We start from the raw sequence: 25,639 nt of genomic DNA on the forward strand, positions 1-25,639 counted from the left end.
TATTTTTCTTTTTCAAAACTTGAAACATCATTAACTTTTAATCAATATTTTATAATGTCTAGAAGTAAGTGTTTTGCATGATCATTTCAAAAGTTATATTTATTTATTACATTAATTAATACTTTTATTTTGGGAAGATTAAGTTTATAAATCTTTTTTAAAAAATAATTTATGTTTACTAATGCTCGTATAAAAACTATGTCTAAATAACTACACAATTCTGAAAAATTAACCCGTTCTACTTTATTATTTCTTTTACCTCTAGTTTTTTATTTTTATGAATAAAGTTATCTGTAAAGAAAAAATTAGCAATACAATAATCATTGCTCAAATTCAGAGCAGTAGAACTATTGAAATCTTGGCATAATCCATAAGGATATAATGTTTTTAAGTTTTAAAATGTGAACGTTTTCTCTTTGAAATCTGTTGATGACTTCATTAACTATTTCAAATATAGTTATTTTAACCAAGGTAAAAGGAGGAATCCTGAAATGTTTAAATTCTGTAGAATTCATGATATTAGTTTTAACTTGAGATCTATAAATTTATACATATGTGTAATGGGTTTGAATAATCCCATGTTGTAGCTTGTACCCTAGGATCCTTTTTAAAAATATGCAAAATATTTTATGTTAATGTGTTTTGTTTATGGCTTGAAAATTTATGGTTATAATATACATATACTAAATGTCAACAAATATGTATACAGTCTTGTGTATATTATACTGAGCCCATTGTGAAAAGGTTGATACATTTGCTGCCATTTACCCCACTCGTGTGGCACAACATGACTATTAGGTATGGACACACTGTAAGGTCATAGACAATTATGTTTTAAAGGAAAATTTCTCTTTTGGCACCTCTTGAATGTTTAATTACTTTAATACTTTATTTTTTGGCAGGAAATAGGTTTTCTGCCTTCCTACATTTGAAGAACCATTCTTTGTTAACTGAAATATATCTCTAACTATATGAAAAGACCAAATTCTTTAACTGTGGAAAGCTTTCTGCTATGTAACACTATAGTAAACTGACACTTTTTACATATATAGTTGCTACAGAAATGATTTATGCTTTCAACAATGCATACATATTTGGGTTATTTAGTATCTTTTGAATAGTTCACACAGAAACTGGTGAACCATTGTTATATTCTTCATTGAAGAACTTTATAGAACTGAAATTTTGTAGAGTGACACTGAACAGCATGGAGCTGGCTTTTCCAGTATTTTCCAATTGGGCTGGGAGGTATGGATACTACAGTATCTGAAAATTTCTCTTATAGTCTGTGATTCCTGAAAAAATAAGTACTCTCCTGCTACCAAAATTATTAAATAAGTTTTTTATATCAAGTTAAAATGTATCAATTGACAGAAAATTGTTTCTGAATGATCATTTAAGTTAATGGTATGTATCGAACAAGTGTTGTGCACACAGTTTGAAAACTATATAAAGCACATAATTAAATGTTTTTTTCATTTAACTAGCACTGTCAGTATCAATTACTTGAATGCTGCATTCATTACAGCATATGAAACAGTTGAGTGATTAACAGTATCTAAAAACTGATTTCAGCAAACAAAAAAAATTTTAAATGACCACTACAACAGTGTTTTAATGAATAACTTCAAAAGAAACTTGTGATGTGTGTGTGTGGATATATTAAAAGTGGTACAGTCTTAAGATAATTGCACAATAAACAATTTTTGGAAAATGAGGACCATTTAATTCATAAACAAAAACTGAATAAAATTATAGTTGATCGTTTTTATAAGTTAGTGATTTACTCTAAGCTGTTGAACTAAATAACATTAAAGAATGCTTTTTATAAATGATGTCTTCCAAATAACTATGTGAAAATGGTATCAACAAGAGCTGGGAAATGATTGCCCACTCTTCTGTGAATTTGTTTGTTTGATGAGCTAAGGAGGAAATTGACCATGTTCTTGGATTTTATGGATAAATAGTCATGTAACAAAAGAAAATTAAGAAAGTACTTCCCAGAAATTTTGTACAAGTAGTAGAATATAATTGTTTCTTTAAAGCACAACACAGACTAAGAACTGTTCCCTCTAAAGGACAGTATCAACTTAAAATTCTCTGTACTGTGTGTGCCTAAATTGCAAGCTTATGTACATTAGTTCTACTTCAAGGAGACTTTAGCAGAGATGAAAATGAAGTCGGTGAAATAAATGTCATACCTGGTGTGGACACCACTTGTCAGTTAGTTTGTGAATTAGAACTAGTTATAATGAGATAGGCTACTTTTAAATTTTAGGTATTAAAAGTGTTAGTTTTAAAACTCACTTGAAGAATAGAACTTAAGAAACCGGTACATGCACCATAACCAGAGGAGGCAAGAGAGAGAGTGCATTGTAGACAAGGTTATACTTATTTTTATTTTCATGTAAATTAAGATCAGTAAACAGTTTGACCTTTGTAGTGACACACCAGATAATAAATTTAAACATGAAATGTTAAAATGATTTCATTAAAACCAAGTTGTTAAATAATCTACTGAAGACATTTTACAATCAACACATAATGCAAAGATATTATTGTATAACTTTATAACATATCAAAGATTCTCATTTTTTTAATGAATTGTTCACTGACATTCTGAAGAGTATGAGAGAATTACAAGTATCTATTTAAAAAGTGATTGAATTTTCTTCATAAAATATTTCAATTACTGCAGTTTATACTTAGTATAATATTTTAATGTTGTAAACACTAGAGAGCAAATTATTTAAATACTTTATTTTTATTCAAGTAATGAAAAAGGGTTTGATTATCAGTATTAACACTCCTGCTTAACCATAGAAAAATTACAGTGGCTTGCTAAGTGGATAGGGCTCCTGCCATATCCAGAAAACCATAAGTAAATTACAGAGATGGATGCTATGCAATCTGCCAAGAATTTTGCTGCAGTTGTAAAGGTTGAAGGCTGTATGGGAGAAGAGTTATACACTGTAAGTCAAGCAGTTTTGGGTGATGGTCATTAGTCATGTGACAGTCAGTGTTCACCTTGATAACCCCAACAGTGTTTTACTTTTTTGTTCATGTTTGCTAATTCTGTTCCTTTCTCCTGCTAACTATCACTTTAATTTTTCATATTAATAATTTTTACCTCACCATCATTAATTTACATTTTATGTTTAGGGATTATTGTAATGTATTTTATTCTGATGGCTACTTGTTGAATTTCCATTTATCTCATCTTCTTTTGTTAGTACATGGACTTTGTTCTTTGCTTTGAGCATTTATTCCAAGCTGCTTATTACCTGTTTTATGGTTTATTTTTAGGTCATGAGTATGCTGTTATGATTACATCCATTACTTCTGAACTGATAATATTCCAAGCTTTTTGTGACCTTGTATTTTCATGTTAGCTTTGAAACCAATGCTTTTGACTCATGCAAGTTCAAAATAGTTGATGACCACAAGCCAATTTCAGTGAAAAATCTCTCCCACTAACCCTGTAAAAATCATTGTATTTTTTTAAGAATTTCTTCCCTCAGAATTGCCCTATACCAAACCTCAACAGATTTTTGATGTTATGCCACCATGGCAATTAAAATTTTTATTGTATTTTCTTCATTTTAATTGTAAATATTGTTATGCTAAATAGAACTTGAATCTAGAACAGTTCTGGACCCTTTAGAAGTCTGGAACTATTTACAAGTTCCTATATCTCTCCTTTAAACCAGTCAGAACCAAAAGCAGTTAATTCAAGCAATATTGTGAAGCAGTTCTTGATATCATGCAATTGTTAGCATGCATTCATTATTGTGAAAGTAAATAAATATATTTAGCCTTCATTTCCCAGTACAAACAGTAGTGAAGTTAATTAAATTAGGCTGGCTCCTAGATCTGAAAATATTTTTCAAGGGCTGCCTCTTCTTTCCATAACACTCATCACATGAGGGAAAATTTGAGGTTTTCAGATTTTGAAGTTTTCATAGGAGGCGTGTGAAGACATATAAGGAATGTTTTTTGTTTTGTTTTTCAAAAACATTGTCCAGCAATTCTAATATAGTGTGATGTTGCCATTAAAATGATGAAATGGAGGGAATTAACATCATTTGAGTGAAATTGTAACGATACTGGTCTGAATTTTAAGAAGAATATCTGTTCAATACTATGAAGTACATCTTGGACAGATACATGATTGACAAAGTGGGAGCAAGAGAAAAAAGCTTATTTAGAGATGTTACATATCTAAAATTTGATTATCTGAAAACTTGATGATAACAGGACAAGTCATGCACAGATAAAGTCTCAAGAAGTACAGTTTGAGGAGTACTGAAGAAATGTAGCTTTTGGAGAATAATTGCTAAAAGAAGGTCCTTAATGTGCAAAGAATATACAGAAAAGGCTCTAGCCTTTGAGAAGAACGGTGGCAGAAGTTGTTTTGGACAGATGTCTAAATTTCAACTGTTTAATTTCAATAACTGTGTACATGTGCACCATATAGTTAGTGAGAGGCAACAGTTCTTTTCCTCAACAGTCAAACATATACATGAGGCTCTGTGACTGTTTGGAGTGCAATATTTATGAATAGTATTGACTGTTTTTACAATACTGATGGAATCATGGATGTACATGAGTACCACATTACATTATTCCATCATTCCATACCTTCTGGACAAAGATGCATAGCAAAATTTCATACTTAAGAATATATTGGTCCTAAATGCATTTGAGCTCATTGAATGCCCTTCAAGAAGTCTAGACTTTAAACCCATAGAACAAATTTTTGATTTGCTAGAATCTATATGTAACAAAATACCAACTCTACTGAAGAATAAACATGGGATTAAATTACACTAGTCTTTTAGAAAATACATAAACACAATGCTACAAAAATATCAAGCTGCTATTGATGCCAAAGCTGGCTATGCTAAGTATTTGTAACAGACATTATATGTGTACCAATTTCTGTAATAGTTTCATGTAAGATAAATTTTCAGAAATTAAAATTTAATTCTTGTGAGCAGATCAATAACTGTTGTGTGTAAATCTCAAAAAATTACAGTTGCTAGTGTTTTAAAAATTTGCACACAACTATACATATTTAAATAAATCTCAAACAGTACAGCCTTCTTGCAGTCACTGTTAGATAATACAAAATGTTACTTTTGTTATTATTACTCTTTTTTGTGCCGCTCGGTGTGGATTCCTATATGTGGTGAGGGGACCTCCCAGGGAAGGTTCTGTTCTGTCTGGTTACCTTCTCTGGGATCTAAACATCCACCCACGTGTTTGCCGTGTGTGGCTAACCCGTGAAGGGGAGGAGAGGATCCTGGTGGTTGAGGGGTCCAACCCTAACATACCACTTTGGCCTCAATTCCTGTAGACGGCTGCCTTTGGGTGGCCCCCCCTTGGGTCAATCGGCTGGTCCACTTGGGCTAGAGTCAACTAAGTACCAGTGTTGGAAGTTCTCAACGGGTGTTGTGGACATTGTGCCTGATGCTGGTGTTTGGGTATAGTGCTCACGAAACCCTGGCGTTGCTGCATTGTCCTTGCATGACTTTGTAGTGCATCCCCTTGTAGGACTCCATGGTGGGTGGGGTCAGTGGGTACCGAAATTTTTTCCTTTTCCTATGGATCCTCCAAAAAATTTAAATAAAATTAGAAAAAAACAATCAATGGGTAAGACACCACGTCTTGAATACTCAGAACAGCAATCTTCAACATCAGTAACACACGTACCTCATTTTCTTATATTACATTCTCTATCGGAAAACCTTTAAGGCAAATGCCCCTTTTTTTATTCAAAAGGGACTAGAGGGACTTGCTGGCTCTCCAAAGTCAGTAAAGAAACTTGATCTGGTGACATATTGGTTGAAACATCCACATCCCAACACAGTGAACTCCTCTTGAATTCAAAGGCAATTGGGGATATACCTATTGAGGTTACACCCCATGCTACCTTGAATTCTTCACGAGGAGTTATTGTTGAAAGGGATTTGAAGAACGCTCCCAGTCAGAGATTCTCGCTGGTCTCTCCACTCAAGGAGTTTCTGCAGTGAGGTGCATCTCCACTCGCAAAGATGGAGTTACACTGCCAACAAATACCCTCGCTTTAACATTTACTTCACCACGCACCTGCCACCATCAAGGCAGGTTATCTCATTTGCAGGGTTCGCCATACATACCAAACCCTCTTCGATGTTTCCAACGTCAGAGATTCGCCACTCAAAGACATCTTGTCGTGGTTCCCTGACATGTGCTCGTTGTGGAGGCAAGGACCACGATGCCTACGACTGTGACATGAACCCACATTGCGTAAACTGCAATGGTTCTCACCCCTCTTACTTTCATTCTTGCCCAAAATGGTTGGAGGAAAAAGAGGTGCAGCGTTTGAAAACGACACATAACATTAGTTATCCTGAGGCTCGGAAATTGCTGTCCACAACTCCATCTCGGACATATGCTGCTGCACTTCATTCCACAACTACAGTGGGAGTGCAGACAGATCTCTCTGTGCCTCCAAGAGAATTGATTTCAAAACAAATGAAAAGCCTTTTGACCTCCGTGGTTAAAAAGGTTGATGAATCGACTTCCACACCCATCTCTGTTCCTCCCATACCTTCCAACAAACCTCAAGATCCACGTCCTTCAGTTTCAAATACAGGCATTTCTTCTGATACATCTTCTTCTCCCACCACAAGAGACAAAACAATTATTCGTTCACATCCTCAGTCACTGGATTCCTCTTCCAATAACAAAAACCTGCCCACCTGACCCAGAGCAGGATCCATGGAGGTTGGTAGACCTCCTCCGACTAAAGACAGTAAAGAAAAAAGACGTGGTTGTAAACCGAAGGGTTCTCCAGCCACTTCACCTACCCATTCTTAAAAATGGCCACCTTGATACAATGGAACTGTCGAGGTTTACGTTCTAATCTGGATGATATCAAAACGCTGATTCCTTCCTACCATCCTGTTTGTCTTTCTTTACAAGAAACATTTCTCAAAACTGCTGATACTGTCTCCATTCGGCAGTTTTCTCTGTACAGAAATGACAGGTTGTGTGATGGTCGAGTACATGGTGGGGTGGCACTGTTGGTTGATCAGCATGTGTCTACCCTGTCTTTGTCACTCAACACACCCTTGGAGGCTGTAGCTATCCGTGTTTCCTTGGATCATACCATCACTGTTTGTTCTCTGTACCTGTCCCCTTGAGAGACATAAGATCAATCAGATCTTGATGCTCTCGTTGAACAATTGTCATCTCCATTTCTAATCCTAGGGGATTTTAATGGACATCATCCCCTCTGGTGAAGTGCTATTATTGATAGGAGGGGCCGATCTGTAGAGCGGATGCTCTCTGATCACAATCTTTCTCTTTTCAATACTGGTTCTTCCACTTACTTTCATGCACCTAGTCAGTCCTTTACCGCTATTGATCTCTCAGTTTGCTCTCCTTCATTATTCTTTCATTTTTCATGGAGGGTTGACAGTAATCCACTAGGCAGTGATCATTTTCCGATCCTTTTGAGAGAGACTGGCTGTGGTCGATGCCACCCTACCCACGTGCCCCCGGTGGAAGCTGGATCAGGCAGACTGGTCCACTTTCACTGCTCTCGCAGAACTTGATCCTGCCATTGTAAATCAGCCATCAATAGACGACTGTGTAGCAGCGGTAACTGACTGTATTACACATGCAGCTGCTCAGTGTATTCCTAAAACCTCGACATGTTTTCCACGATATCTTCGTCCGTGGTGAAATCCTACTTGCCACTTAGCACGGAAGGCTCAAAAGCGGTCCTGGGATACTTTTCGTAGATATCCCACACTTTCAAACCGGGTTGCTTTCCAACGGGCCCGTGCACATGCTAGGTGGGTAAGACGTCAAAGCCAGAAGGAATCTTGGATTAAGTTCACAACCAGCATATCTTCTACCACCAGTTCCAAGATCATATGGGACAGGATTCGAAAGGTTAATGGGCACTACAATTCTGTCCCCCTCTTGATCTTACTCTCTGATGGTCATGAGGTGACTGTTTCTTTGACTATAATTGTCCCTTTACCCTGGTGGAACTAAAAATGGCCCTTCATTGGTCTGCCAGTACATCTGTTGGACCTGATGATATTCATTATGACATGCTGCACCATCTATCTCCTGCTTCTTTTGATGTCCTTCTGATTGTTTTCAACCGGATCTGGCAGGAGAATGTTTTTCCTGATGCCTCGCGCCAGGCTATTATTTTACCTTTCTCTAAGCCAGGGAATGATCCCAAGATTCCTTCAAACTACCGTCCAATTGCTTTGACGAGCTGTCTCTGTAAGACATTAGAAAGGATGGTTAATGCTCGTCTTGTTTAGTTCCTTGAACCAAACAACCTCCTCTCGCCCACCCAGTGTGGGTTCCGTCGACAGCACTCCACCACAGACCACCTAATTTGTCTTGAACCATCTATCAGAGAAGCCTTTCTCAACCGCCAACATCTTGTATCAATATTCTTTGACATAGAGAAGGCTTACGACACAACATGGAGGTATGGCGTTTTGGGAGACCTCCATACACATGAGTTACGTGGCCATCTACCCATGTTTATTAAAAAATTTTTTTAATGGACAGGAGATTCCAAGTTCATGTGGGTTCGACACTTTCCCGTTCTTTTGTACAGGAACTTGGAGTCCCTCAAGGCTGTGTATTTAGTGTTACACTCTTCAGTATAAAGATAAATGCCATCACTGAACAAATCCCTCTCACTGTTGCGAATGGGCTGTATGCCGACGACTTTCACATCTCATGTCTGTCGTCAAACATGAGATATATTGAGCGGCAACTACAAACTGCCCTCAATTGTCTACGGAAGTGGACTCTGGCGAACGGCTTTAATTTCTCTCTCTCCAAAACTGTATGCATGCACTTTTGCTGTCGACGGGGTATTCACCCTGATCCTGAACTTCATATCGGTGAAGTTTTGCTGCCAGTGGTCTCGGAGACCAAGTTCTTGGGGCTTATCTTTGATCGTAAACTGACCTTTATACCACACTTAAAGCAGCTTCAGGTCAAATGCACAAGAGCACTGAACATCCTCCGTGTTCTCTTCTACCAGTTGGGGGGCAGATCGCTGTTCAATGTTAAAGGTATATCGTGCTCTTATTAGATCGAAACTCAATTATGGGTCAATGGTCTATGGCTCTGCCAGACCCTCGGCCTTAAAGATGCTTAATGATGCCCATTCATCACCAAGGACTTCGACTCTGCACTGAGGCTTTCCGTACCTCTCCAGTTCAAAGTATAGACATTGAATCTCATGAACCTTCTCTACACCTTCGCCGTTTGCAACTATCTTTACAATATACTTCAAACTTCATTCCTTACCAAAGCATCCCACCTGGAAATGTGTTTTCCTTCCTCGGTGGGCAGTACTTTTCAGAACAGACGATCTGTCATTGCTCGGTTTGGCCTTCGTGATCCGGCTAATTGGATGAATTGGGTCTGTCCTTGGATAACATTGCAGATTCCACAGGTCGGCCCATCCCACCATGACTTATTACAGCCCCCAAATGTGACCTTTCTTTCAGTCACCTAAAAAAGGCAGATACTCCAGATTGGAAGTACCATCTTTTATTCAATGAATATCTTTCAAACAATCATTCAGTTCCCATTTATACAGATGGTTCCAAATCAGGTAATTCAGTGGCTCTGCTATGGTTTGCTATGGGTCAGTAGTTGCACGCAGAATCCCTTCTACAGCTTCTGTGTTCACTGCTGAACTGTATGCCATATCTCGTGCCCTGGATCATATTGCAGCTGAGCAGTACTCCAACTGCACTATTTATACTGATTTGCTTAGTTCTATACTTGCCTTGGAATCGCTACACGCTAGCTCAAGATCCTATTCTCGCTGATATTCAAACCGACTGGCCCATTTCTCATCAGCAGGTACTTCAATCCAGTTTTTATTGATACCAGGCCATGTTGGTATTTATGGAACGAGCTTGCAGACATGGCAGCTAAATATGTCTGCTTCAGCACCATCACCCTATGCCTATTCCCGCATGGACTATGGTGTTGTCTTCAAGGCTCGGCTCCGTGCCAGCTGGCAGTCCACTTGAGTGAGCAACGCGACAACAAACTTTTTCAAATCAAACCCAAAATTGACTTTGGCCATCTAGCTTCCGTAAAGTTCGGAAGGAGGAAGTTGTTCTCATTAGGCTACGATTGGTCACAGTTTTTAACTCATCATTTTCTTTTATCTGGAACTGATGCACCAATGTGTAGTTTGTGTAACACTCAAATCACTATCAGCCACGTTTTACTTTCTTGCCTTCGTTACAATTCTCAACGACGGCAATATTTTAAACATATTTTTTCCCAGGGTCAGTCTGTAACATTGGACAGAGTTATTGGTGATGGTGACTCTGTCCAACTTGATAATGTTTTTAATTTTTAATGGCCATTAATCTTTTAATCTCATATAAGTGTTGCATATTTATTCATTACACCTTTTTAATTGTGGTTCCTTTTTTACAGTTTTAATATCTCTCCTTCAGTTTTACATTGGACAATGGCCAGAACATTAAATAACTCGACACCAGGACTGGAAAGGCCAACTTCAGGTGACTAACTACTCTTTGAACTATCCGTCTGAACTACTCGTTAGTCGCCCTGAAGTTATTATTATACTTTTGCTGCATATCATTTCACACTTTTACTACTTAACTTTTAGTACTGGCCATATTGACTCATAACCCGGAACCAGTACTGGAAAGACCAACTTCAGGTGACTGACGGTGGTATTTATACTTACCTCTTAGTCTTCCTGGCGGGTTATGATCATTACCATTCTGCTACAGGTAGTTCTTTACAACTTTGTTGACTGGATGTCAACATTGGTTTTATGCCATTTTCTGTTTTAATTGCCGCTTTGCTTTTATCTTCAATTACTTTTACAAATTTTACCCATTTACTTGACTTTTATCTTTTACTGGACATTTGGCTACTCATTATTACGATTTCGCAGAGTGTCTTTTAAAACTTTTATTCTTTTACATTTTGATAATAGCTGCTATGACACATAACCTGGAACCAGGACTGGAAAGGCCAACTTCAGGTGATTGACGGTGGTTCTTGAACTTACCTGTTAGTCTTCCCATGGTTATGATCATTACCTTTTGCTAGAGTAAATACCTTACAATTTCTTATACTCTGCCTTCTATCTTAACATTGTAGACTAGGTGTCAACATTGGTTTTATACTTTTTTGTTTTACCTTCATTTCCATTTATGTCTATTACTACATTTATTTATTTATTTATTTTTATTTTTTTTTTTACATTTTTACCGAATGTCTGGCGCAGATAGCCTCGCTGCTTTGTGCCATAAAACACTAAATCAATCAATCAATCAATCAACTTTTTTGTAATTGCATATAATTTTATACCACTATGTTTAGCATTTTTTGGTTACAGCTATTAACTTATGAAATGTTCATGATTGACTTCACTCTTTGTTATCCCTTCTAAACATTCAAAGGGAAACTTTTTCTCATGGTTATTTAAAACTTGTCTTTGCAGGAAAGTTGAGTTAAATTCATTTTGAAGAAATGAAAATGTACAAATAGGTGCATTATAAGAAAAATGTTAACCAAAAATTAATTTGTTAATAACTGAAATATTTTAGTTGCCAGTAAACTGAAAAACAAGCAAGGTTTTCAAAAATTTTGTTGCTTTGTACATAAAATTGCAAAATATTATCCAATAAATTTATAATATCAGAGAAATAGCTAAAATGTCAAGATCTATAGTTAAATGTTTGAATATTTAAACTGGACAGAGAGAGAATTGTTTAAGTCACCCTCTATTCAGGTAACTAAGTTGTATCAAGTGGCAATGATTATTATATGTATATCTACACATTTTTAAGTAACATGTTTTTCTCTTTCTTTTTTTTTACTCATGAATTTGAGATTTCTGTAGCCACAATACCTTTTGTTTTGGGGCAATTTTCCTAAAAAGCTATTATAGAAGTAAGGAAAACACTAGCAATGAAATAATTCATTTGATAAGAAAATGTACTTTTTAAACTAAAGTAAATGCAAGCTATAATACATTTTAATAGTTTTTTTATTTGTGCAAGCTGTTTGTGTCTTACTTGCCATTAAGTGTATATCTTTAACAAAATTATCTTGTTGCCTTTCTTTATTTTCAAAACTTCCTGAATGTGGCAAGATTTTTCGACATTTAGTTAGCTGTGGTACAAGAACTGTTATAATTAATTTCTTTGTTTATATGTCTGGCTTTATATGACTGTCTTAGAAAAGTTGTGTTATCCTTTGCATATTTCATCTAGTCAACTAGACATTCATGTATGCATGGCTCACATACAATAAAGGGTGTGTACATGTAGATTTTCTTGATCAAGATAGGGTGTGGTTTTCACAGTAGAATGACATCTGTAAAGAAAGTAATTCACATTACCATATCACTTAAATGAAGTATTCGTTGTCTCTACACACACACATATTATATATATATAAGAAAGAAATATGAAAGTTTGACAGGCATGATAATATCCATGACATTTCTGTACAAAATACATGCTGTAGTTAACCAAGCACACCTGGGATCTGTAATTTTCATTTCCATCTAAATACGTTTTAAATTACGTTTTTTTGTTTGTGGTCTTATTGCATAGAAATTTTTACATTCAAATACATGGATTAGTTGAATTGTAGTTTAGATGTGGTTTACTTATTAGAATGCAGTATTGTAAATCTGAAGGTCCATGGTTCATGACTTGTTACCATGAAATTGTGCTACACACATTGATGCCATTGGTATGTTACAAAAATGCAGATGAAATCCCACTGTGGGAGCTGGATACTCTTGAGTCTACGAGTTCATTGTTAAGGTTGGCTAATGCAGATAATCCTTGTGTATCTTTGTGGACATATCTAAACAAAAATCCTTTATAGTCGATTGAAATTGAGATTAATTGTTTAGTACATGCACTTAATTTGAATCTAGGCAGATGAGTGCCTTTTGCACCATCTGAGTGGTGAACATTTGTTCTATATCAAATATAATATATTAAGTCCATGACTACTACTCGTGGGCTATCATAAATAAAGTGTAAATGGACATTGCTTATCTCTGCTAACCCCTGAACTGAATAAATTATTGTTGGTTTACTTTTTAAAATAGAGAACATGGTTCACCTGTTGCACTATCTCCAGAGCATTATTCCTCAGGACTCCTCAGCATAAATCAGTTGTCTCTTCTTCTGGAACAAGCGAATCCTTACTACTCACAGTTTCCAGTTGCTGGAGTGATGCTCAATGATGTTTGTATTCTTTATTTCACTTAATGAGAAGAGTGTAAAGCTAGATACCATCCCACCCTTGTCCCTGGATGGTTTTCTCATATGGTGGGTGGGGAACCAATCCAGCCTGTGTTAAAGCCTTCTCATAATTCCAGTTCAAAGATGACACTTTGCTTTCTTTTTTATTATTTTCTTACCAGGGCTTTTCTTTTTGGCCATTCCTGTACTTTCTAGTATCATGTAAGAGTGCCTTCAAATCCTCATAATTCTATAAGCCCTTGGTTGAAATTTTTTTACTCCACATCTTCCTTGTAATTCTGGGAGCAGGAGGTTTTATCTTGCCATCCAGGATTTTGTTTTGTAATCTCTGGCCAGATGAACTCTGTTCAGGTTGAGTGAGGCATGAATTGGCTCTAATTCCAAATTTTGTTGCAGTTTGTGATTTTTTAGGTTTGAGTGACGGTTTGTCCACTTAGATATTACTTGCCTTCTCCCTGTAGTTCTGGTAGCTCAACATGCAACATTTTGTAACTTATATGTTGGGTTTCTTTCATATCATATTACTTTTATGTAAGTATATCATTTTTTAGTCCCCAGTACATATTTTTAATCGATATTTTCTTTTGTAAGAAAGAAAATGTTAAAACATGTACAACAACTTAATTTACATTATAGTTAACTTTATAATAACGCTAACACTTTTTTTTTTTGTATAAAACAGCGATTTTTAAACTATGTAATGGTTTATATTCCTGGAGTCTAAAATTAGACCTAACCAAAGTAGAGCCAACTGGCTTAAACTTGCTTTTTTTATAGGTCATATTTCCCGTTTCTACTCTCAGAATATAGCCAATAAAGCTGCATGATGTTCAAGGAGACAATCATGCGTTTACACATTAATTCAAGAAAAAATAATTGATAATATACGTCTGTAAGATAATTATAATGTAAATTAAGTTGCAGTACATATGTTTTAACATTTTCTTTCTTACAAGATAAAATATCGATTAAAAATACCATTATTGTGAATTGTAGGTAACGTATCGCAATTTATCCTTATATACGGTACCATTCATATAAAATATAATTCAGATTTTGTCCGTGTTTGGGCTAGTAATTGTATATGAAAATGCCTATTTTGATTATTTTTATATTTCCAAGCTAATTTATTTGATGACGTATGTACGTAATTTTCAGTAACGCCATCCATTTCTTGGTTATGAACAGAATTGAAATTTTGTCAGTTTCGAGAACGTTAAATGAATGCATAGACACTAACCGTACACTCGACTCTGCTACGTTCAGAAACATTATCGTGTTTGGCTAGGCGATGGTATTATCGATCGTAACCTTCCCCTCCTGTCTCAATTCTTCTGTATAATCGAATCGTTTAACTTGCAGAGGGCGCGGGTAGTTTCTTGCTCCTGAATCACGGATTTTCCAGCCTCAGCTAGTGTTGGTGGAGTGGGAGGCAGGAGACCATTGTATATGCTTTATCAAAGCATGTTAAATTTCGTAAGTAAACACTTCGTATGCATGATTTTTCCATGTACGTCCGCAGTCCAGTGGAGCATTAGCCTTGTTCTTTGCTGTTAGAGAAGACCATGATTGAGATCTACAGAGTTCACCTATAGCTTACTTGGTTGAAAGAAAGTGGAGGTTTGAATAGAATTAGAAATTCGCGTTCTGTTCGTTATTATAGTAGAATTTGAGATATAATAGATTTAATTCCATTTTTATCCGAGTGTTATTAATCTACGCTGAGTATAAGTTTTATTATCATGAAAACCTTGCAAGACGTTTAAAAAAAATAAACGCTTCGTAAGTAGATAACATAAAAATATACAAGTTTATATTTCACAAGTATCTGATTTCCATGTTTGAAATACTTTATAACAAATGTACTAATTTATAGTATACTTAAGCAGAACGGATCACGAGACAGGAAAGTTGAACACATTTTTATCTGTTACATAGAAATGCGCTTATTCAGGATTGGTTGTTTAATTTTGTATGTAGCCCTAATTCTTTAATTTTGTGTTCGCTTTGTGTTAGAAATGTCATGTTTTATGAACAGCGTGTTTTTTGGAAAGGAAAGCTAATATGCATGATTCAGTATAGCAAAAACGTAAATTAAGAATGGGCTACTTTGTTTTGATAACCATTCATTTGTTAGTAAAGTAAGGTTTCGTGCATGTTTGTTTATAAACACAGGGTGTAATCGATGTAAAGTGGATAAATATGTTTTATTTGGACATACAACTGTAAAATGAAGGTATTTAATCCTAGGCAGTATTTATTTCATGGAAGTTACGAATTTCAGTCGCCTGGGTATAATGAAATTCATATAGTTGTCAAATAATTGGCGTTGAAGTGGCGTTACATTTTGTATAAATATCGGTATTTAGCAGAAAGGGAGAACTTTTTTAAGGAACAGGAGTTTGTAATTGTATTCTCAAGATAGCTGGTATGGGTATTAGCACTTTAATTTAAATAAAGTACAAAACAACGTTTCGATCTTCTTAGGTTATCTTCAGGTTAATAAAGAGAGTTTGCAACTGACCGTTGCTGGGCGCGTATCTTAGGACAAGGTGTTTATAACTGTTTGTGGTACTCTGCTTTATTCGGAAAACGTAATGATTAAGTGTAGCAAGAATAGAGTTTTATTCAGATTTTCCACACTTAAGCTTAAATCTATAGATGGGATAGTTGTGCAAAGGATAATTGTATTAAATAACGTGTTATGTTAAAATTTTAATTCTTTTGCAAGTTCTTTTCAGAAATGATAAGAGTTCAGTCTGTTTATATACTTTGATGAAAATACTAAATTTTCCGCTGTATTCTGATTAATTCCTAATGGTTCTGAAAAAGTAATGAATGAGAAATTTTTGCAGCTAAACGTTGTCTGTAGATCTGACATTTGCATCCTCTTCTTGCCAAAGAAATAATCACGCTCCGCTTTTTGGAGCACTAGGTGTGTTATATTGGTGGTATCCAAATCCCACTATTCTGTCAGTTAAAATAGCCTGTGAGGTTACGGTGATGCTGTAGATGATGTTGACTAGCTATCTTCCCTCCAATCTGTCAGGTAGCTTTTGCTTTGCGTGAATATTCGAAACGGTTAAAATTATTTTCTTGGGAAGCAAACTCATTGAACACAACTGCGTTGTTCATGTAGTTCTGATGACTTCGTGTTACTATAGAATTATCAATGTGGTTAATATGGACTCAATCGGATTTGTAACGTGTTTCTAAACTTTGTATGCTTTGAATAGCACAGGGTCCTTAAAACTCATGAGTCACGCACGCACTCAGTGTAAAAAAGATGTAATTATTATTTTAATTAATTGCAATTTTACCTAATTTTTGGTCAATTCCTTATGGTAAATGTTGTAAAAAAAAAGTACAGTTATTCAATATGATGCAGTACGAACAGTGTGAACAGCATGTAAACAAGCCAGTAATTTGAAGGTGATACAATTTAAGTATGTTTAATTGTGTAATAAGAGAGATATTTTCTGTTGTTTTTTGTAACTGTTGATATACTTGTATAACAAAACAGGAATTATTAATTAAATTTGACCAGTTACATCTATATGTGTATGTAAGAGTTCACAGGAGAGACTGGTTATCAAAAAATGCATACCATTTTTACAGACGATTGTAAAAATATTATCAGGATATTTGCCTCACTGATACGTAGTTTTATAGCCACTATTGGTCCAGCTATACCTCGTGTATATAACTTTATATTGATCCAATAAGACGGATGTATCTTTCGAGCCGTTACTTTAGCTTCTATACCCGTTCTTCTGTTTACCTGCTGCTTTGGTGATGGTGTTCACGTTCTTGACAGTAAATTTAATGTCTAATCCTTTTTTATATTGCGTGTAGTGCGTTACCATCCGCCCGGATCTTGCATTTCCTATACACACACGAAATGTTCCAAGTACCTTATAATGCAAGCTTAATTCTACAATGTACTACAGAAGGCAGCGACGGAAACGAGTTAATTGGATTAAAAAGCACTGTCTGGATGAAACTGATAAATTACCTATCGATTCTTTCTTTTTTAATAGTATATGGTATGAATTTGTCGGCACATGTAAATGGACTGAAAAATATAAATACATATATATAGTTCTTCAGTGTGTATATACGTATTTGTATATTTAAGTATTATATATATTGTTTAAGTGGAATTTCACATAAATACGTAAACCTAACGAAAAAGTCTTAAGTCAAATATGAAACGCATTGGCGACATATTTAGTATTTTTTCTTTCTCTCTTTGGAAAGGGTTTGTGTAGAAGGTTTGGGGATAATATTCTGCATTCAAGAAATCAAACACGTAATTAAAATACTATCATATGCTATATAGAATTTCTTTATAGCGTATGCTGAGTTTGTCATCAGTGTACATCTGTACGCGTGTCTGGGGAATTGAAAAGTATTTGTAGAAATGCCTATTCCATAGAGATAAATAATATGTTTAAAATGATCTTGCCATAGTTTTTAAAACCCTGTCAGCGTTAATTAACGTTATTTTGAAATTTAGCTCATTCTTAACATTTGTACTTTCGAAGCCCCTTTTACCTTGAATTATAAAGTTAAAGAACTGAGTTATAATTTGGTTGTTATGATTACAACATATATACAGCATTTTTCAAATCAGTTATTGATTTGTGAAGGTTGTATATTTTTAAACTAGATTTGCTATGATGGTATTTAATATTCGTTCTAATGAATGTAATTGGCCGAGAAATTTCAGTTTTGCATATGCTGATGCACATTACTATAAATCATTTACGCGACTGAGGTTGTTAAATGGCACATGTGTATATAGATTGTTAAAGTTCTGGTTCTCTAGGTACAATAGTAAAAATAGACATTTCTCCCAGTAACTTGTAGCTCTAAAGCACACACTAAAATCAGAGTTATCCTTTGTTAGTCCATCTGCGGGACAGCGGTTAGTCTACGAAGTTACAACGTTAAAATAAGATATTCAATTCCCCTCGGTGGACACAGCAAGATAGCCTAATGTAGTCTTGTTATCATGCTGCTTTAGCACTTGACAACTGGAATTTTTCATTCTGCCATGACCCTAACGACGGAAGTTTTGTTGCCAGAGGACATGTTTCATGACGTCGGTAGATTGCTTGTTGTTGTACTGAGATGTCATCAACGTCTATATTTTATAAATAAAATTAATTTTTATTTATTGTGTATAACGGTAAGTTTCTGACAATAATTAAAAAAACGTGAACCCTATACTTGGTTTGGATTTATTTTGTTATCGCGTTTGACAGTTTTATTAAGGATAGTACAAGTTACTTGTCATTTGCTCTCCTTTTTTGTCAAAGTAAAGACGTACAGGTAATCATACACGAAAGTGGCCAAATGGCAAGTAACACATAATCGTACTATCGTTAATAACATTGACAAAGATGTTAATTAAATAATTCAAAATCAGGTATACAGTTTACTTTTTTTAGCAAGCAGTTGTAAACTATGTATCCAATAATGCTATTTGTCTTGGTCACATTCCGATATCATTTCTTTTAGCCGCTGATTATACAACAAACAACTTTTTTCTTGGTCGTGGTTTTTTTTCTACAGACAAGCTGCTTTTGGTTTAGATAAAGGTTGAATTGGAAGAGAAATTAATAATTCTGTGTACAGAAGACAATGTACTAGAATTGTTGTTTGATAAACGAAAGTCTTTGACATTTAATACTACAATATTTATAACCAACAGAAAGCAAAGAGAACTATCGGCAGTTTATGAAAGAGAGGATATGGCAGTTAGGCGTGGCAGGAGAAACCGATTATCTCTGTATAGAGTTTACTTTTTTTACCAAGCAATTTTAAATTGTGTATGTAATAATAGTGATTGCCTTGGTCGCATTCTGATATCTGTTATTTTAGTCGCTGTTTATGTAACAAATAACTTTTTTCTTGGCCGCTCTTTTTATTTTCCTTTTTACAGTTAATCTGTTTTTGGTTTACGTATCATTCTTTTCATTATAAATGTATTTAACTGACAAAACATCATTGGTAATATTAGCGCTAGGTACACACAACAAGTTAATAACACATTTAAACACTGAGTATCTTGAACAATTCTGACAAAAACTTTTCAAAACCGCTTGCAAAGAAGCTTGTATATATAGTAGGTACATATTAATAAACTGTGGACAGTAAACGCACATTTTTCACACAGTGGATAGTAAATAATACTGGTATGTGGGATTTTGTGTGTGGAAAATAAACTTTGAAATTAAACTTACAAATCTATTACCTTGAACAAAGAAGTAATGGCTGTCAACTGACAATTAAAACTTGGTAGTTTATTGTGTTTACATAGGAAAACAATCTAAATTCCATCCATTAGCACAGACAATTTAAAGTTTCACAAACATTGTACAAGAAAAACACTCTTCATAATTCTGTAAAATTGTACACAAAATCAGAATTAACTATAATGTTTGCCCCTGTAAAGCTTAATGGAAATAAAAAATTGTATTTTATTTTAAATAAAGCCAACCCTGTAGGCCACAAAACTTATTGTTTCGAACCACAATCACTATTGCTAATAGAGTGAATATGAAATAAGTATTGCTATTAATTTCAAAGCAATTGGACAAGTATTGAGATGGTGGTTGAGGTTTGAACATTAAACACCAGAGCCATAGAAAAACAAAACTATGTTCAAATTCCGCGAGGTTGTATCTCAGAAATGGGTCCAAAGATTAGTTGTTGTTGTTTTTTTATGGGCTAATCACAAATCTCTTGATGGTTTAAAGTAGCGCTTCTCAACTGGGTTAATGTTCTACTTAGTGGTTAATAACATTAGATTCAGGGTGAATGAGTATCATCAATTATACTTTGGTTCCAGGCCTTCCTAAATTATTGTTTGTAAACAAATTTAAAACTTTATTTTTCATGCCTATTATGCATCGTAAAACACTTGTGTTCATTCCTAAAACGAGCCTTAGAAATATGGTTGTGTTTATTATCACAATACCATACTGTGACAACGTTTGCTTTAAAATTTTAAGTAAAATGTACCTGCCCAACAGTTAGTGATAGGAAAAACTTGAATTTCCTGATATTCTTACTCAGATATAACTTTCCTCTCTTCACATATTTGAATATATTCAGTTCTCACAGTAAGGACCTTTAATGTTTTCAGTGTTAATTACATGCTTTTCTTTTGAATATTTTGCAATCTCGTGTTTGATGCTTAATTAAAATCATAAAACACAATATAGATGTCATAAAAACATACTTCAGAATCTTATTTCGGTTATCCTGGAGTTTGCCGTCAAAATGTTTCTCGTCACATTTATTAATAATTTAAGAATATCGATTATCAGATTCTCAAAGATAAGTTTATTTTTCGCCGCGGCTAAGCGTTTCATAAAACAACTCTGAGTTTGTTTTTTTCAAGTACAAAATTTTAGTTCCAAGCTGAACTGGGGTGAGTGAGCTGTTGTGAAAAGCTTATAGGGGTGAATGATATTGAAAGGTTTGAGAAGCATTGGTTTAGAGTCTTGAATCATTCCAATGTAGCTGTTACATTGATGAGTTTCAGTGAAGTTTATTTTGTAAACAATCATATCGTGTAAAAATTCTTTTGTTTGTGGCGGCCTGTTTCAGGATGCGCATGCTTACTTTTCCCATTGCTACGCGACTTGTTAGTCTTTATACCTACGATCAACGAGTTTAACTGAATTTTGAACTGATGTTGCTGCTTAGTTAGAAAGTCAGAAAAACTGTGGTAGTTATGGGGCATTGTTTGCATTTTACACGTTATTATTCTTTGTTCTTTGGTGCATTATTTAATTAAATAAAATTATTTAATGCAGTGCTACCATTAGTATAAAAAACAAGGTTAAGCGTAATCGATAGTCGATTGCAAAAAAAATAAAAGGGGCACGAGTAAGTACTTTTTCTTTATTTTCATGTGCATTTTTATTTATTATTATAAAATAGCAAAAAGTCTAAAAAGAATGAAACTTTTTATGTTAGTTAAAATTATATTACATGAAATAAATGATAATAAAAGCTTTCACGAGGTACTCTCTGGAGTCACCCGTTTCTAATCTTTAATTTAAAACAGTTTAGCTTCACGTTCGTTGAGTGATTTCAACTTATAGTGGCGCAAATAATAATTAGATAGGCCCTGTCGCTCAAAGGAAAATAAAACAATAACATTTAAGCGTAAATAAATGTATACTGTTATAAATTTCAAACCATTTAGCATAAACAAATTTAAATTTACTACCATGTTAGAATTTGAAGTCAGGCTCGGGTACTGCATTTTTTTTAAATTGAAAACTCAGGCCTAATTTTAGAAAACAGAAATTTGGTAATAAAAATTCGTATTTTTGTGATTATGATACTGATCATATCGATCACTCGTGTATAAAATTAGGATAGAGAAAAATAACAGAACATTTAAAAGTTTTACTGAATAAAAACATTGGAAATTTATTTATGAACTCTTAGGGATTATAAGTATAAAATTTAAGAGTTTTAAGATGATGAAAAGTATTTTTAACCTGAACATGAAAATCACTTTGCACTCTGGAGAGTAATATAATAGTATATAGAAATACTATCTGATGTTTTATTTTTACATACAAAAGACTCATAGTGCTTAATAAATGCCTACTAAATTTTGTGAAGATAACTAAACATATTAAGGGTTATATTATTGAAACTATAACAAATGCAAGATGCTAACCAGATCAGTCAATTTGACCAAACCAGTGTAGAAAATGATATTTGGAAACAACATGGGAAATTTAAATATGACCATGAGTACCCTGCTGTCTAGTACCATCACAACTATTCCAGACAAACATCATTTTTGTGCTGGGCATTGTCCATCTGTTAATTTTCAGACTTGCTGTCTTACAGGACTAGTAACACTATCCACCTTTGAAAATACCATTCACTTTTCTTAAACACATGTAATACAATTAAATATATAAATGAAAACAATAAATTAAGAGAAGTTGAAATTTGTATGCAGTTCTCTGGGATTATAGTAACATTATCTTGATGGTTACAACAGTTCTATATGGTCTTAATAGCACCATGTGCCTTTGTGAAATGTGTGGTACAGTTAAATACATAAAATGAAACTATAAATGTATGTTGAGAAATGTGAAATCTGTATGCAATCCTATTTGCCTACAGAAACATTATACTTAGTAAGACCATCTGCCTATTATAGAATCTTTGTAACACTGTCTGCCTGTAGTAACAGGCCCTCTGATATTGAACTGTAATGTTACTCCTCCCATAACAGCACAACCTCTATTAATACTTCATGGAATTATGACTCTTAGCAGCATGCTATCTGTGTTAACACACAATCTATGATGCCACATGATATTTCCTAACAACATGCTCTTTTAAGAAGTGGGACCCATATAGCATAGGGATACACTGTCTATCAGTTTTAACCTTTGTTCACTGGTCTCACATGAAGAAATTCAAAATTAATAATAAAATACAAGAAAGTAAGAGAGAGAGATGTGTGTGCTCAAGTCCACAATGCCTCACATCTATAACACCCTTTACTCTTTGCATACTGTTGTGAGAATGTAATTGCTCTCCAAAGTAAATTAACAGAAAAGGGTAAAAGTAATAAGGTACAACTACTTGGGGGTAAGTAAGATAAACTTACCTTCTGAAGTTGGCATTCCAACCCCCCTTATAGTGATAAGGCACTAATTAGTAGCTTAGTATACAAATTATCTAGTATAGATGGCCCCAGCTAGTTATCTATACTAATATAACTTCTGACCACCACCTATTAAGCCTACTGTAACTACCAATTTTCAAACTCTAAACAATTCTTTATATGTGATAAGGTGTTCATCCACATAAAGTAGTGCCAAGTTGTTTAAATGACCTTATTTACAACTAGAAATACTTATCAGAAACTTTCAATAAAATTTCCTTAAATTTTACTTTATATTAATGCATTCTTATATTTATTACAATATATTTTAATAACATTATAGAGGATTTTTTTATTAAATCCATTAAATATCAGTTTTTGTATATGCCTTTTTAACATTAATAATAAATATTGTAATTTATTACAAATTTTGCAAAACCTGAATAATTGTAAAGTTTTATAATGCTTATATCGGAAGAGTATGGTACATTACTTCATACCATATATTGGGTAAGGAATATATATGTGCGTGCATGTGTGTGTGTGTATTTTCATGACTGACCTAAATCTTCTACACTGCCAAATGAAGCTCTTACTAATGATAACACTACCATTTTGTCAACACCAAGCATTAGATATGAGTGTGTTCAAGGTGTATATACAAGAATTCTTTACTTGACTATTACCATAAAGCTGTTTGGTACGCAGGCAAACTTTTCTTGGTAGATATCTTTTACCCAAAATACACAAACCAAACAATCCTGGCCCATATTTCTGATATAAAGATGACTACTGCAAAGCTCTGCTTTTTTGATCAACACATAAAATGTATTCCCTGTACTCCCTCTCTTGCATAAAGGATACTACCTACTTTATTGACATTATAGAAGATATTATTAATACTGATAGACAGTTACCATCTACCAGTCTTCTTTGCACAATGGATGTTTCTTCCCTTTTTGTCATTATTTCACATGATGAAGGACTAGAAACTTAAAGTCTGCATTAAACTCTTCTAATCTATCAGAATCTCAAACAGAAACTGATTTTCTTAGCCTAGTTTTAACTCTGAAGAACTTTTAACTCAATAACAAGCATTATATTCAGGTTAATGGTACTGCCATGGGTTACAAAATGGCTTCCAATTATGCCAACATTTTGATGGGTCATATTGAAAACCAGCTTTTACAACTAAGCTCTGTAAAAGTTCACACATGGAAATTGCACAGAGATTACTTTTTCATTTGGATAGCCAATCTCAAATCAGCTAAAGATTTTATCTAGTATGAAAACAATCATGTATAGCTGTGATTACTCGTCTACCCAGATTAACTTTTTTTATGTTGTTGTTTTCTAAAAGACAACTTTACACATTGACTTGTAGAAAAATCTACAGACAGATCATGATACTTTTACTATAAAAGCTGTCACCCCTTTCATACTTAACAAAACATTACCTGTAGTAAGCTCTTAGAATAAAGAAAATATGCTCAAATCAAACATTACAGAAAACACACAAGGATCTAAAACAAACCATGTTACAGAGAGGGTATAAAGATACTAAAATCAGCAGATGTTGAAAAGGCTAACAACACTCAGCAGAAACACATCCTAAGCCAGACAATAGCCTTAAACATATCTTTCCTAAAATTCCCATTGTCTCCTTAGAATGCAGAACTAAAAAAAGCAAAAAAAAACTTTTTCACACAAAAATGAATTACATTCCACTCAAGAATGGTTATTGTCCATGTAGTAAAACTTGTTGTTAAACCTGCATGTCTATAAAACCAATTGACTCATTTCTTGACAAGTACAATTAAAGAAAATTACTTGTGAATCAAAAAACACCATTTACCTTATACTGTGTAAAAAATGCAATCACCTATATGGACAACATACAAAAACAACTCTTAGAGAATGGTTCAACAACCATAAATTTTATGTTAACACTGAAAAATTTTTCCTTGTTGCTCAACACTTTAACCAACCTGATCATTCCATTAATGAGACTCTCATCAGCATTGAAATAAATGCTGAAATAAATAAATCAGCATTGATGATTTAAAACTAAAGAAGACAGAGAAATAAAAGAAACTTATTGGATTGCTCTTCAACCTTTCAGAATTAGTCTAGTTCCTGAAATTGATGATCTCCGTTCATTGGTTTCATCTCTGTCAGAACAATAATTTTTATACTTTGCTAATTTTTATCATGTAATGTGCAATCTGAATATCCTACATCTTGCTGTTTATTTAAGATAATTTTTTCAGACCTATTTTTATAAACTAAATAGTATGACATACCTTTTGAAACCAGTCTCCAGATGTCACCTTTATTTTACTTAAACACTTAATTATAGTTTTAAAGATATATTTAGCTATTTCTAAAGTTAAATATCCCTAACAACTTTTCACATATATTCTCGCCATTGGTTAAATTGTACCAAAAATGAGATGCTTACAACAGCACATAGAGAAACAGATGTTTCATGGAAACAGGATGACCTTCATGATGTTACTAAACTCCATTTATATATCACTTATTCAATTACACCACCATTCCTAGTTTGCCACAAAAGAAGAAAGGTCCACCTTTTGAAGGAGATTTTATAGAGATTTTATTCATTTCTTTCAAGACTTGATGTTTTTCTAAC

The 25,639-nt window shown here is 34.1% G+C and overlaps 1 protein-coding gene across 8 annotated transcripts in view; it reads left to right on the forward strand.

Annotated features, from left to right (window-relative positions):
• Window positions 1-25,639, forward strand: part of LOC143252904 (serine/threonine-protein kinase Doa-like) — a 94,362-nt gene that overhangs the window by 28,704 nt on the left and 40,019 nt on the right. Inside the window, exon 1 of one of the 8 annotated variants that reach the window (XM_076505739.1) lies at window positions 14,656-14,801. The exons of 6 other annotated variants lie outside the window; for them this stretch is intronic. The gene's annotated coding sequence lies outside the window, so the exon portion shown is untranslated. One more of the 8 variants, XM_076505740.1, reaches the window with a different exon arrangement.

Source organism: Tachypleus tridentatus, chromosome 6, assembly GCF_004210375.1.
Source record: "Tachypleus tridentatus isolate NWPU-2018 chromosome 6, ASM421037v1, whole genome shotgun sequence".
Taxonomy (NCBI): domain Eukaryota; kingdom Metazoa; phylum Arthropoda; class Merostomata; order Xiphosura; family Limulidae; genus Tachypleus; species Tachypleus tridentatus.